The sequence below is a fragment of the Mustelus asterias genome, unplaced genomic scaffold (assembly GCF_964213995.1).
Source record: "Mustelus asterias unplaced genomic scaffold, sMusAst1.hap1.1 HAP1_SCAFFOLD_1325, whole genome shotgun sequence".
Lineage (NCBI taxonomy): Eukaryota > Metazoa > Chordata > Chondrichthyes > Carcharhiniformes > Triakidae > Mustelus > Mustelus asterias.
The window spans coordinates 77,122-92,788 of record NW_027591270.1 but is presented as its reverse complement, the minus strand read 5'-3'; positions in this window follow the sequence as shown (position 1 = coordinate 92,788).

Genomic DNA, 15,667 nt, shown 5'->3' with positions numbered 1-15,667 from the left:
TCTATTGCTGCACGGCGAAGGACACTGACAACGCTGCACACGGGGGTCAAGTCCAGGAAACACCGTGGGTAATAATAGAAAGGGAACCGCCGCAGTATGATCTCAAAGATAATAACCATCAGATCCCCGGCTGCCATGGCGACCATGTAGCGAGTGGTGCAGCTGGAGAGGTCACACTTCCCCCGGAGCAGGACCAGAATCGCCATTAAATTAACTGTAGACAGAGAAGGGAACAGAACATGGAAATGACGCAGCAACTCTGATTAACATATTATTTCATGGCGGAGGCACGCCTCTGAGAAGACCAACAGTTTTTGTGAAAGCCCATGTTGCCTTTGAGAAGGTGATCGGCCTTCTTGAACTGACAGTGAGGTGGGTGATGGAGGAGGGGAAGAGTTACAGATAAGAATTCAATCTGAGGATGCATGAGTCCCATAGGTGGATTGCTTGGTTGGTATTGGGTACTTGAGACTTGCAGTCTCCCCTCGTAAAAGTGAATGTTGACTCTTCATTTGATGGTAACTACGACCTCTATCGCCAATCATAAATCATCCACGCCCCCCCCCCCCCACCTTTCGTCCCAATCGTCCTCTTACTATCTGTTATTCAAACTAAAACTGTGATATTCACTTACAGCAAGAAGCCATTTTTTATCCTGCTCTCTCTTTGCTTCTCTTATTTGAGTTGTTTTTAAGTTCTCTTCACTTTCTACAGTGAATCTGGTCCTTCGTCATGTTAACATCCTCGACCTTTTCTTACTTTTTCTTATTGAACTTAATCCCTGTCTTTTTCGGTATACAGTGAGCTCTGTAATTGTTCTCTCTGCCTCTTCCTTTGCTGGGAATATACGTTGACTGTGGCTGAATTATCTCTGAGATGATGATGGCCCATTCCAGAGGTGCTGCTTCTGCCGTTTACTGTTCATTGCAGTTGATCACTTGAACACTGCTGATTGTAAACATAATGACTCAATATACAATTTTCAATGCCATTATTCCTTTCTACTTTAATAAAAGCAACTGATTCAACAAACCATACCATCATTAATAAACCACAACACTTACAAATTTTGATACATTCTGAAAATATTAATAAACCTTATCAACATTGAAACATATTGCCAAATAAATAGCCTGACCTCTTGCATTAATAATGTTAGAAATATGAAGAATTGGCTTTCCTATTTTAACTTAGTTTCAGTAGGATTTAAAAAAAACTTTAAAGAACACGAAAGTCTCACCATCTGTTCTGGCCCCACCTCTTAGTAAACTCCATCACCAACCATTTAACTTCGAATTTTCCTGCGATGACAGGAATTGTTTTAATTTCAAACTCCCCAAAACTTCCCTGGATCCCTCTTCCTGCTCTTTCCAGGTAAGCGAGTGGCCCTGAACCAGGGTCTGGATCAATATTGTCCCTGATAGATCCTTGCATTCCTCTTCTTCTGGCTTCCGTTCCTCACTCTGCACAAGTCGTGGAAAACCTCATTCTTGAATCTGCTTTTCTCTTCTCCCCGGTAGGTCTCCTGTTGTGCTGAGCAAACACATCTCCTTACACTCCCACAAACAATGGGATAATGTGCCATCGCTGCCAGACTGGTTGAGATGTTTCCACATTTGCTGTTTCAATGCCTCTTTTTCAGCATCAGCGGTATTTTACTTTAATGTTTTTGAGATCTTGAGGGCTCTTGAAAGGATGGGTACCAAGTGGGAGTCTCCTCGTAGAAGGGAGATTACAAATGGAGGTCCCAAGTCAAAAGAAGAGGTCTCTCTTGGTTTTGGGATGTTTAGAGATTATTTCTATCAATCACAGAAAGTGATTTGTCTGTCGACTCTGTTCCTCAGAAAGCCGTAGCTGTTGTGCAATAACAGTGGGATGGACGCCCATTGGTTTTTCACACAATTTCCCGCACTTCCAGGTCTGGCTCATGCCCACCTGGGCAATGTAAAATTCTGACCCGTGACTTATGGAAAAGCAAAATACAACTCATGCTGAAAATCTGAAATCAAATTTTAAAAATGCTGGAAATATTCAAAAGGCCCAACAACAACTGTGGAGAGAGAAACAAATTCAACAATTTGGATTGCATCAGAACAGATAATGCCAAAAAAAAAGAATTTTAACATTGCCAGGGATGGGATTTGTCGCAACATGCTATTAAGGGATAGCAGCAAGGCATCACTGGAAAGGAAGTGTGTCATTCAGTACTGTTGTGACATTCAATATATTCAATGCTGATTTTAGTAGATTTATTTGATAAATAAACGACGAAAGTCTTAGTTCCAGACTGGAGGTAATTCGAATTGAGAAAAAATCATGTCACTCGTGATCTTATTGACTAGTGGGGAAGGTACTAATGCAATACTCCGGTTCCATTCTCACATGTTCTGATAGTCACAATCAGCACAATTTCCCGGTGACTCAGAGTCCAAATTTTGCATGGTCAGTGTCCCCTCGAGTTAGTGCCAATCTAACCTACAATCATAGATACCTGTATTGTAACTTTCCCTCAGAAACTTTCCGTGTTCTGATATCTAATTCAACAGTACCCACTGTGGGACTCAAGAAATAATCGCTTTATAATTGATCGGAATTGTGGCCACAGATTGCTTTTCCGTGCAGAAACCAGAATTAAATCATGCAAGCGATTGGGAAAATGTTACAGATATCTGCACAATGGTCAGCATCAGATCAGCGTATAACACATTAAACAGCATATGGCACATTGAACAGATTAAAAACAGGCACAGACTCACACATAGATTCACACAATTTTAAAGCATTTGTGATTTACCAGGAACACCAACGACAGCAAGGACCGTATAGAATACTTTCTTGACCCATTGCATTGGACGATGCATTGTATTCCGTGTAACGGTCTATCTCTCTGTATACTGGTGGAAATCTGCCTCAGATAAACTTTGAGTTGTTTTCAGAAAGTCCTTAACTTATACTCTGCGGAATGTCCACAGGGTATAGAAATTACATCATTACTTAGTGTTCTTTGAAATACTGAACAAACAGATGACGCCACCTGTCTTAAATCCCTGTTGTTCTGACCTATTTTTAGCTCTGTTTTTAAGTTGGAAATAAAGTTCCACGTCATTTCTCATGAGTGCTAAGTTGAAGCTGCATTCACTCAATGTTGGCCATTTTCCAATGAGCAACATGCCGCACATCTGTCGTTGTTTGGGGTGAATACTCGCAGCCACCATATCCAATTCAGCACACACTGGTCATCCTGCACCACATCAGAGTGTGTTTATCTCCCTTACTGATCTTTCCTCGAAGAACATTTGTTATTCGTCATCATTGGTAAATTGACATTCGGACTCCATACTTTTATCCACACAGAATCTGAAGTTTTCTCATGTTATTTTGGAACGGTTTCCCGTAATTCTTGGTTGTCCCATGAATGACAATATCCGATGACATTGAAAAGGGTCAGAATATGACATGTGTCTGTAAGATTCACTCTCTTTCCTCTAAACTCCAATTGGTATGGGCGCAAATTATTCAGTTTATTCTCAGGCGACAACTCCGTCATTCCTGGAAACAGCCGAGTAAATTCTATGAACTGCCTCCAATGCAAGTTTATTACTATGTAAATATGAGAAATTGTCCGCAACAACTCTGGATGCGGCCTCACCAATGCACTGGCCTGTTGTAGCAGGAGTTCCCTAGATGTGAGCTGCAGTCCTATTTGAGTAAAGGTCAACATTCAATTTTTTGCTGTATATGGAAGATGACATTTCCTGATCCATGAATGAAAAAAACAAGCTCTTCTCCACTGCAATCTTCTGTAGTCCCTCTGCATTGAAACAACAGCCCGGGTTTCTGTTCTTCTGACAAAGTGTATGACTTACAATTGTCCCAGTTGGTACTCAATATGACATTTCCTGCACATTCCCTGACACTTTTAATATCCCATCTGCCCTCCTCACATTTCCCTTAGTCACTTTGTGAGTGTGAGCACAACTGTGTGCAATGCACACGGCCTCATCATCTAAAACATTGGTCATATATCGACCTTCTGAGTACTTAAGGACCCTTCTTTGATCCCAGCGGCAAAATAATAGTTTTATCGTCCTAATTGGAGAGGAGTTATCCGGATTTCCCGTTTCCTGGTAGATGTTTTATCCTCTCTCGCTGCTAATGTATTACCACTAGTGTTGTGAGCAAACAGCTGGCATGTTTTTTAATGGCATGGGTTTATGAACTATGTACAATAGTTGAGTGATTCTCCTTTAGTCCACGTTGATTCTTACAGCCTCTGTGAGCATCAAGACATTTCTTAATCCTATTTTCCGCATCACAAAATGATGCTGCCTCTGTTACCTTTTTTCGTAAGTATCTTGTTCGTCCTTATATTATAATGGAAATATTCAGTTTTTCAATCATATAATTGATTCCAGCATTCTGTCCGAGGTCTGTGCTGGCACGTTACATTTTTCCATCTTATATGGATGATTGAATTGAGGACAGTGAAGATAGGAGGTCGAGATTCGCACTTGACACAAAGGCATGGAAGATAACATATCGTGAGGGGGGCATGAGGAGATTGAATATAGATCTAGAAGAGTTGTGTGTGTGCACAATCTGGAGGTGGAGAGTGAGGGAGGAAAGTGTGAAGTTCTTCTCTCTGGAAGGAAAAATCAAAAAGGGAATATTATTTAGAGGATGAACAGCTGCAGAATCCCAAGTTGTAGAGGGATTTGGGTCTTCCAATGTATAAGTTGCAAGACGTTAGCACACAGGCTCAGAAAGTGGGTAAAATGGCTGATGGAGAGATATGTTTAATTATCAGAGGAACTTAACATCGAATAAGGATGTTATGCCTTAATTATACAGTGATTGGTGAGACCTCATCCCTAATATTGTCGGTCTTACAGCATCAGGGTCCCAGTTTCGAATATGGGGTTGGGTGGCTGTGGGGAATTTGTAAGTGTGGGTTTCCTGCAGCTTTCCCCCAGAGTCCAAATATGAGCAGGTTAGGCGAACTGGCCATTCTATATTGTCCCTTAGTGTCTGTTCCAAGGTGTGTGTATTACAGAGATATCGGGGTAAATACGTGAGTCTAAAGGGGATCGGGCCTCGGCGGATTCTCTGCTGGAACAGATTTACATTTTACCTGCGCATATGAATCACCGAGTATCACTTTGCAAAATTGCAACCTCACATTGCTCAGGAACACGGGTCAGGTCTGATTGTTGAAATAATTACTCAGAGGCCGCTGTCCCTTCACCAGATTCCCTTTATTTACAATGTTAGTTCCACTCTTAAAAGTGTTTCAGGTACAAAGTCAGAATCCAGATCGTCAGTAGCCCTGACACTCCTCAACATATATATAGGCAAGGCTCCCTGATTGAGCAGACAATCATCAACTCAATCAGGGAGCTGAGACATCAAGAGACAAACCTCATGTGCCTCGTTGAGGTCGTTTCACCCCTCCCACCTTAACTCCAAAGAACCTCAGTGCTTCACGCCCCGCATGCATCCCTTGTGATGTTTCAGCGCCGGTCTGGTTCCGCCGACAGAGTGTCTGACATGGGTGGCGCACATCCACTCCTCTCTGATGAAGCGAGTGCCAGAGTGCTGGTTCACTCCATTCCTCAGGAGGCAAAGGAGTATCCGTGTCGTGTTCATTTCCGGCTGCAAAATCCTAAATACAAATGATGGAGAGCTCGGTCCGTAATGGTGGCCGGCTGGCCATAGCTGGCTTCGGCATGAACTGGTCTTTGGAAGCCTACACCTGGTCCAGACGTTTTTTACTGGATGGCCTCACCCACGCATATTTTATTGGATGCCGGACCCCCTTAGACACAACTGTACCCTGCGGGACCCTTGGCGTAATTTTTTCAGCCAGTACTTTTTCACCTGCCTCCAATTGCCTCTCATGGCTGCTGGTGCCATGGCCTCCGCTTTGAGCTTCTTGCTGCGTTTCCATTCTTCTACCAAACGTTTCAGGAAGATCAAAGGTGGAGTCGTCTGCCCATGAGCAATTCCGCAGGCACTATTCCCATTGTGGTATGAGGTTTTTCTCCGATATCAAGTAACATTTGGGAGAGTTTGTTGTCTATTAAGGCTGCGGGCTGCTTTCTTTACAGCAACTTTTAAAGTCTGGACCACTCTCTCCACTCGGCTGTTCGACAATGGATGGTGTGGTGTCATTCTGATCTGTTGAATCTCATTCAACTTCATGAACCTGGTGAAGCCCTGGCTGGAAAAGTGATGTCCCGTTGTCAGAGATCAGCACCTCCGGGATCCTATGCTTGGAACAGGTGTGAAGTTTCTCTCCAGTTACCGCTGTGGTCGCGGGGTTCACCCTATGGACGTCCACCCACTTGGGATCGGTCGCCAATATGACTAGAGACATCGAACCGATGAATGGGCCTGCATGATCCATGCAGAGCAGAGTCCAAAGGCAAACCATTTGCACGGGTGTAGGCGAGCTGCTGGTGGCAACACTTGCCCCAGCTGGCATTGTTGGCAACAACACACAAGCGCCACAATGTCCGTGTCCACTCGCAGCCACTCAGCATAGCTGCTGGCCAACATCTTCATTCTGGACACTCCTGTGATTTAGTTCAGCCAGTATGGAACAGCGGTCCTGACATGGAGAAACCCATCGTGCCACATAGAGCAGTATTCCATCTTCAACAGTGAGCTCCGATAAGGGTGGAATTGGGGTTGTACTGGTCTTTCCATTTCTCCCATCAGCACTAACTGTTTAACTTTTGAGAGGACCCAGGATTTTCCATCCAAAGTTCTGTTACGTTCAGCCACAGGACGGACATCCAGAAAATTTATGGTCATTACCGTATCTTCTACTTGTGGCACCATCAGTGGTGTGTCTGCTAAAGCAGGCTGCTCATGGCCTATGCGTTTGCTACGTGGCCTCCCAGCCGGTGTTCCAACTGATAGTTGTAGTGGGAGAATAATATATCCCTCGGCTGAACACGGGCTGATGCTACCGGTAGCACCGCTTTGTCCTCTCTGAATAGTCGCAATATCGGATCGTGATTGTGGACAATCACAAATGTACACCAATTAATGGATTGATAGATTTTATTTTGCTCCAAATATTACCGCCAACCCTTCTTTATCAATATGAGCGTGCGTTCTTTCTGCTCTGGCGAAGGTCCTGGAGGCATTTTTAATTGGATGTTCCTTTCCACTGAGCTATCTGTGTGCTATTACCACCCCAAAGCCATACAGGGATGCTTCAGAGGTTAGCCCAAACTCTTTTCTAGGATTGGAGTGTTGCATGACACTCGACGATGACACCTGTTGCTTTATTTTTTTAAAAGCCAGGTCCTGACGGGGTGATCATTCCCAAGCTTGACTCCTTTTTAACAGGTGACAGATAGATTGCTGGTTTGGTATAAATTTGCACAGCATCTCAGTAGCCCTGACAGTCCTCAATATATTACCTCAATCAGGGAGTTCATAGTCTTGGAAGCCAAACTCATGTGCATCTCCGAGATCATTACCGTTGTGATGTCCCTGGGAAGAAGGTAGCAACACTTTGCCACCTGTATTGTCAACATGGAGAAACGACCAGTAATGTTGAATGGAACAATTGCCAGTTATATTGAAGTATTAAGTGTCGATTAGTGTCACCATGAGTAAATTTAGATTGGAAGCAAGGCCAATAATGTTTTCATCATTTATACTTTTAGGGTTAGATCTGTGATCTCTGGTGGATTATTTCGAGGTGGACTCTTCAGGTACATTGAAGATGAAAGTCTAACCGTGTCTGATAAGCAAATGTAACTCATATGGAATGCTGTGTAGGCTGATTTTCTCATCATGGCATCTCTTATCCCATATCCAGAAAGAACTTACACATCTAAGATCCAGAGCTTTATTCTGTGTAACCCCGTGCTGTACCTGCCCTGGGAATGATTGATGAAGACAGTGTCGAGGGAGATTTACTCCGTATCCAAAGCCGTTCTGTACCTGTCCTGGGAGTGATTAATGGGACATTGGAGAGTGAGCTTTATGTAACCCAGTGCTGTACCAGTATTGGGGATGTTTGGTAGGGACAGTGTACAGGGAGATCTCTACTCTTATTATGACCACACTCTAATCACCTCAGGTAACTGGCCACCGACAACTGCAGTTCTTAAGACGAGCAGCAGATTTTCATATTCAGTGTAGCACGAAGTGGATAATTCTACTTGTTTGCTGACGGATCGCACAACTTTGGTAATTTCCGACCTCCTGGATGTGTAAATTCAAAGCTTCAGCTTTTCAGCATGCTGTAAGGATTGTTTTTCTCCAGAGAGTTCTGAATTTTTCCATCTTCATAAACCTGCTCAGCAACAGCTGCGTTTTTCTTTGTCGCAATGATGAATATATTCTGCACAAAGCAAATCTCAAACTGCAAGTTTCCTCATCATTGGAAATCTGATGCAATCCCATGTAAAACCATTTACTGTCATGTCGTTTGGGAACATTTCCATCACCTGTATGATATACTCACCCCAATTCCATTTGAAATTATTTTTCAGCTTAAAAAGCAACATTTGTTCAGACCTTTCAGCCAAAATATTTTAAAATGTCACTCCTTCCCAGCTTTGATGTTTTGAAGTTTGAGGAGCATTTTCACCATTTGCAGGCCAGGCGCTCAGTATTCCAAACTCATGGCCGGTGTTTCAGCGCGGAATTACCTGGAGCCTGTTGAATTTTAAATGTGGGGCTATGGTTCTGGGAGTTGGAACTTCAGTGAACTGAAATATATTCCTGAATGGCCGTCAACCTAGATCTGTTTACCGGTGAGAGCAAGTCATAAATTATTGAAAGAAAAAAATCACAGTCGAACTCGCTTTGTGATTGATGCATTTGCCTCTGTAACAGTCATAGAGGAGCCCCATTTCACAGGCCTCGGGTTACACTCGGGTGAACTCAGTTGTATTTACCTTGCGTTTCCTCTCTGTAAGCCGGTTTTGTGACAACATTCTCCCAATGATTTGGAATGAGCAAAAGTTGTCGGAGAAAATCTTGTATTTGCCGCCGCGGTCATTATAGAGTCATAGAGTCATAGAGGTTCACAGCATGGAAAGAGGCCCTTCAGCCCAACTTGTCCATGCCGCCCTTTTTTTTCAATCCCGAAGCAAATCCCAATTCTCCGCATTTGGCCCATATCCCACTATACCCATCATACCCATGTAACAATCTAAATGCTATTTAGAACATAGAACATAGAACATTACAGCGCAGAACAGGCCCTTCGGCCCACGATGTTGCACCGACCAGTTAAAAAAAAACTGTGACCCTCCAACCTAAACCAATTTCTTTTCGTCCATGAACCCATCCACGGATCTCTTAAACGCCCCCAAACTAGGCGCATTTACTACTGATGCTGGCAGGGCATTCCAATCCCTCACCACCCTCTGGGTAAAGAACCTACCCCTGACATCGGTTCTATAACTACCCCCCCTCAATTTAAAGCCATGCCCCCTCGTGCTGGATTTCTCCATCAGAGGAAAAAGGCTATCACTATCCACCCTATCTAAACCTCTAATCATCTTATATGTTTCAATAAGATCCCCTCTTAGCAAAAGACAAAAGACAAAATTGTACCCGCCTCTACGACTACCTCTGGCAGCTTGTTCCAGACACTCTCCACCCTCTGTGTGAAAAAAATGCCCCTCTGGACTCTTTGGTATCTCTCCCCTCTCACCTTAACCTATGCCCTCTCGTTTTAGACTCCCCTACCTTTGGGAAATGATATTGGCTATCTCGCTGATCTGTGCCCCTCATTATTTGATAGACCTCTATAAGATCACCCCTAAGCCTCCTACATTCCAGAGAAAAAAGTCCCAGACTATCCAACCTCTCCTGATAACTCAATCCATCAATGTTCGGTAGCATCCGAGTAAATCTTTTCTGCGCTCTTTCTAGTTTAGTAATATCCTTTCTACAATAGTGTGGCCAAACGGGCCATCTAAAATGGCGATTTGTAAAGCACTCTGGGACAATTGGGCAAAAACTAAAACGACAGGCTGCAGTTTAAAAGACAGAGACAAACAGGCAGAAATCCGGACGTGTGGATCCACAGGATATGGGTCACCTCCGGGGTCAAAAATACTTTCTGGTCACACTGGATTGTTTCATCTCCAGGAAGAAAGAGACTTTCTGGTCACACTGAGTTGTTTACCAGACATAAGGGCACCGGGACCCCTTATTTAGGAAGGAGGTATGTGACCTATGTGCTTCCAGCACCTACAGACATGGCCTTTGGGGACGCACCGAGAGATCGGTGTGGCAGCACCTGAGTGGACTCTTATCGATCAGGGTGATGAAGTCCTGATCGATTGATTGGCAATGGCCAAAAGGGGTACAAAACCCAATGGGGTATAAAGGGTGCTGCACAACCAGGAGTCTCTCTTTCTCTCTCTCTCGCTCTCTCTCTCTCTCTCTATCTGACCCCACGAACGAGCTACAACAACGGTGAACATCGCCAGTGACGAATAGCACGAGGAGAGCCACCACACCGGAGAAGGAAGGAAGGAAGACCAGAGCCAGAGTGCCAGACCAGACCTAAGGACCAGACGACGCAGAGGACGACCGATACCAACGCACAGATAAAGGCCAATATCTCCTTGGGTACTTGCCAGTCACGCAAAGTTAAGGTCTTATATTGGACTTGAACAATAGTATTTTCCTGTAAGATAACTTATCGTTGGTTGGGTGGGTGATTATTTATTGTATGGGTTTAAATAAATATTGGTTGTACTCATAAGACGTCTACTCGTACTTATGTGTCCACCGTATAAGGTTTAAAACAATCTGTGCGGCAGATAAGATGACCAGAGTTGCACACAGTATTCTAAGTGCGGCCTTACCAATGTCTTGTACAACTTCAAATAGACATTCCAACTCCTGTATCCAATGTTCCGACGAATGGAACCAAGCATGCCGGATGCCTTCTTCACCACTCTGTCCAACTGTGACTTCACTTTCAAGGAGCTTTTCAAAGACTATTTCCTCGGGTGGATGGAGCTATTACAAGGGGGCATAACTATAGGGTTCGTGGTGGGAGATACAGGAAGGATATCAGAGGTAGGTTCTTTACGCAGAGAGTGGTTGGGGTGTGGAATGGACTGCCTGCAGTGATAGTGGAGTCAGACACTTTAGGAACATTTAAGCGGTTATTGGATCGGCACATGGAGCACGCCAGGATGATAGGGTGTTCCTGATTACAGTGAAACTCGTTTGGGATAGCTTGATCTTGGTTTCAGATAAAGCTCGGCACAACATCGTGGGCCGAAGGGCCTGTTCTGTGCTGTACTGTTCTATGTTCTATGTTCTATGTTCTCAGGAGCTATGAACATGTACCCCTCGATCTCTTTGTTCTGTTACCCTCCCCAACGCCCGACCATTAACTGAATAAGTCCTGTCCTGGTTCAATCTATCAAAAATGAATTGCCTTGCATTTGTCTAAAGTAAACTCCATCTGCCATTCGTCAGCCCACTGGCTCAGTTGATCAAGATCCCATTGCAATTGGAATTATCCTCTCAGTAGCTGCTCAATGAAGGACAGTCCCTTCTTTAGGAATTTTGTTTTTCTTCCCAAACGAGTTTCACTGTAATCAGGAACACACCGGAGACCGTCCTGCCACATTTTGAAAGGACGTTTATAGCAGCTACTATGTTTGGTCTCGCCAGCAGCTACCTGTCTCTCTGGAATTTTCCTGATGATTCCTGAAAGGTGCAGTATTTGTGTCAATTGTTTGCGAAGCCAGTTATTAATTTGCGCGGAGAGCTGTTGATGGATTGAAAGCAGATGAAAGAGAGGAATGGGCACAGCTGAAATCGAGGTGACTTCTCTGCTACATAAGAACACAAGAACATAAGAACTAGGAGCAGGAGTAGGCCATCAGGCCCCTCAAGCCTCCTCCGCCATTCAATAAGATCATGGCTGATCGTTTTGTGGACTCAGCTTCACTTACCCGCCGGCTCAACATAACCCTTAATTCCTTTAATGTTCAACAATTTATCTATCCTTGCCTTAAATACATTCAATGAGATAGCCTCAACTGCTTCACTGGGCAGGGAATTCCACAGATTCACAACCCTTTGTGTGAAGAAGCCCGTCCTCAGTCCTAAATCTGCTTCCCCTTATTTTGAGGCTCTGCCCCCTAGTTCTAGTTTCACCCGCCAGTGGAAACAACTTCCCTGCTTCTATCTTAACTATTCCCTTCATAATCTTATATGTTTCTATAAGATCTCCCCTCATTCTTCTGAATTCCAATAAGTGGAGCCCCAGTCTACTGACTCTCTCCTCATAACCCAACCCTCTCAACTCTGGAATCAATCTAGTGAATCTCCTCTGCACCCCCTCCAGTGCCAGTATACACTTTCCCAAGTAAGGAGACCAAAACTGTACACAGAACACGAGGTGTAGCCTCACAAAAGAAGAACAAAGAACAATACAGTACAGGAACAGGCCCTTCGGCCCACTAAGCCCGTGCCGCTCTCTGGTCCCAACTATACCATTATTTTGTATCCCTCCATTCCCACTCCGTTCATGTGGCTATCTAGATAAGTCTTAAACGTTCCCAGTGTGTCTGCCTCCACCACCTGGCCCGGCAGCGCATTCCAGGCCCCCACCACCCTCTGTGTAAAATACGTTCCTTCTGATATCCGTGTTAAACCTGCCCCCCTCAACTTGAACCTATGACCCCTCGTGAACGTCACCACTGACCTGGCAAAAAGCTTCCCACCGTTCACCCTATCTATGACTTTCATAATTTTATTCACCTCTATTAGGTCACCCCTCATCCTCCGTCTTTCCAGTGAGAACAACCCCAGTTTACCCAATCTCTCCTCATAACTAAGTCCTTCCATATCAGAGAACATCCTGGTAAACCTCCACTGCACTCTCTCTAAAGCCTCCACGTCCTTCTGGTAGTGTGGCGACCAGAACTGGACGCAGTATTCCATTTGCAGCCAAAACAACGTTCGATACAACTGCAGCATCAGACCCCAACTTTTATACTCTATGCCCCGTCCTCTAAAGGCAAGCATGCCATATGCCTTATTCACTACCTTCTCCACCTGTGACGTCACCGTCAAGGATCTGTGGTCTTGCACATCCAGGTCTCTCTGCATGTCTACACCCTTTATGGTTCTGCCATTTATCGGATAGCTCCCCCCTACGTTAGTTGTACCAAAATGCATCACTTCGCATTCATCTGGGACTTTGTCAAACGCTTTACTAAAGTCCATATAGACGACATCCACGGCCCTTCCCTCGTCAACCATTCGAGTCACTTCTTCAAAGAACTCCACCAGGTTAGTGAGGCAGGACCACCCTCTCACAAAACCATGCTGACGATCGTTAATGAGTTTATTCCTTTCTAAATGCGCAAACATCCGATCTCTAAGAATCCTCTCCAACAACTTCCCGACCACGGACGTCAAGCTCACCGGCCTATAATTTCCCGGGTTATCCTTCCTACCCTTCTTAAATAACGGGACCACATTCGCTATCCTCCAATCCTCTGGGACCTCACCTGTGTCCAGTGACGAGACAAAAGATTTGCATCAGAGGCCCAGCGATTTCATCTCTCGTCTCCCTGAGCAGCCTGGGATAGATTCCATCAGGCCCTGGGGATTTATCAGTCTTTATATTCCCTAAAAAAACTAACACTTCCTCCCTTGTAATGGAGATTTTCTCTAACGGGTCAACACTCCCCTCCCAGACACTCCCAGTCAACACATCCCTCTCCTTTGTGAATACCGATGTAAAGTATTCATTTAGGATCTTCTCTAATTCTTTGGGATCTAAGCATAATTCCCCACTTTTGTCCCTGAGAGGTCCGATTTTTTCCCTGACAACGCTTTTGTTCCTAACGTATGAATAAAATGCCTTGGGATTCTCCTTAATCCTGTCTGCCAAGGACATTTCGTGACCCCTTTTTGCCCTTCTAATTCCTCGTTTCAGTTCTTTCCTACTTTCTTTATATTCCTCCAGAGCTCCCTCCATTTTTAGCTGCCTGGGCCTAACGTAAGCAACTCTTTTCATTTTGACCAATCCCTCAATTTCCCTGGTTCTCCACGGTGCTCGAATCCTACCCTTCCTCTCCTTCTTTTTTACAGGCACATGCCTATCCTGCAACCCTAACAACTGTTCCTTAAAAGACCCCCACATGCCAGCACCTTATACAGCTGGAACATAACCTCGCTGCTTTCAAACTCCATCCCTCCAGCAATGAGGACAAAGTTCCATTTGCCTTCTAAATTACCTCCTTCACCTGTAAGCCAATTCCTTGAGATTCCTGCACAAGGACACCCAGGTCTCTCTGCACAGCACTACGCTGCAATTTTTACCATTTAAATAATAGTCCATTTTGCCGTTATTGCCACCAAACTGAATGACCTCACATTTACCAACATTGTACTCCATCTGCCAGATCCTCGCCCACTCACTTCCCTTTGCAGACTTTCAGCGCCTTCTGCACACTTTGCTCTGCCACCCATCTTCGTGTCTTCTGCGAATTTTGACACACTACAGCTCTGGTCCCCAACTCCAAATCATCTATTTAAATCGGAAACAATTGTGGTCCTAACAATGATCACTGAGGCATACTACGAGTCACTGATCACCAACCAGAAAAACACCCATTTACCCCCACTCTTTGCGTTCTGTTAGTTAACCAATCCTCTATCCATGCCAATACATTCCCCGTAACACCGTGCACCTTTATCTTATGTAGCAGTCTTTGGTGCGGCACCTTGTCAAATATCTTCTGGAAATCCAGATACACCACATGCATAGGTTCCCCATTGTCCACTGCACGTGTAATGTTCTCAAAGAATTCCACCATATTAGTCAAACATGTCCTTCCCTTCATGAACCCAAGGTGCGACTTACCAATGGGACAACTTATATCCAGATGTCTCGCTATTTCTTCCTTGATGATAGATTCAAGCATTTTCCAGACTACAGAAGTTAAGCTAACCGGCCTATAGTTACCTGCCTTTTGTCGACCTACTTTTTTAAACAGTGGCATCACATTTGCTTTTTTCCAATCTGCGGGAACCACCCCAGAGACCAGCGAATATTGGTAAATTACCATGAGTGCATTTGCTATTTCTCCCGCCATCTCTTTTAGTACCTGAGGATGCATTCCATCAGGACCAGCAGACTTGTCTACCTTTAGCCCCAATAACTTGCCCAACACTAACTCTTTCGTGATAATGATAGTTTATAGGTTCTCACCTGCCATAGCCATCTTGTCATCAATTTTTGGCATGTTATTTGTGTCTTGTACTGTGAAGACCGACACAAAATACCTGTTCAATGCCTCAGCCATTTTCTCATTTCCAGTTATGAAATCCCCCTTCTCATCCTCTAAAGGACCAATGTTTATTTCAGCCATTCTTCTTCGTTTTATACATTTGTAGAAACTTTTGCTATCTGCTTTTATATTCTGAGCTAGTTTATTCTCATAATCCATCTTACTTTTCTTTATAGCTTTTTTCGTGGCTTTCTGGTGACCTTTAAAGATTTCCCAATCCTCTAGGTTCCCACTAATCTTTGCCACTGTGTATGCATTTTCTTTCAATTTGATACCCTCCTTTATTTCCTCAGATATCCATGGCTCATTATCTTTTTCTACAGTCCTTCCTTATCACTGGTATATACTTCTGC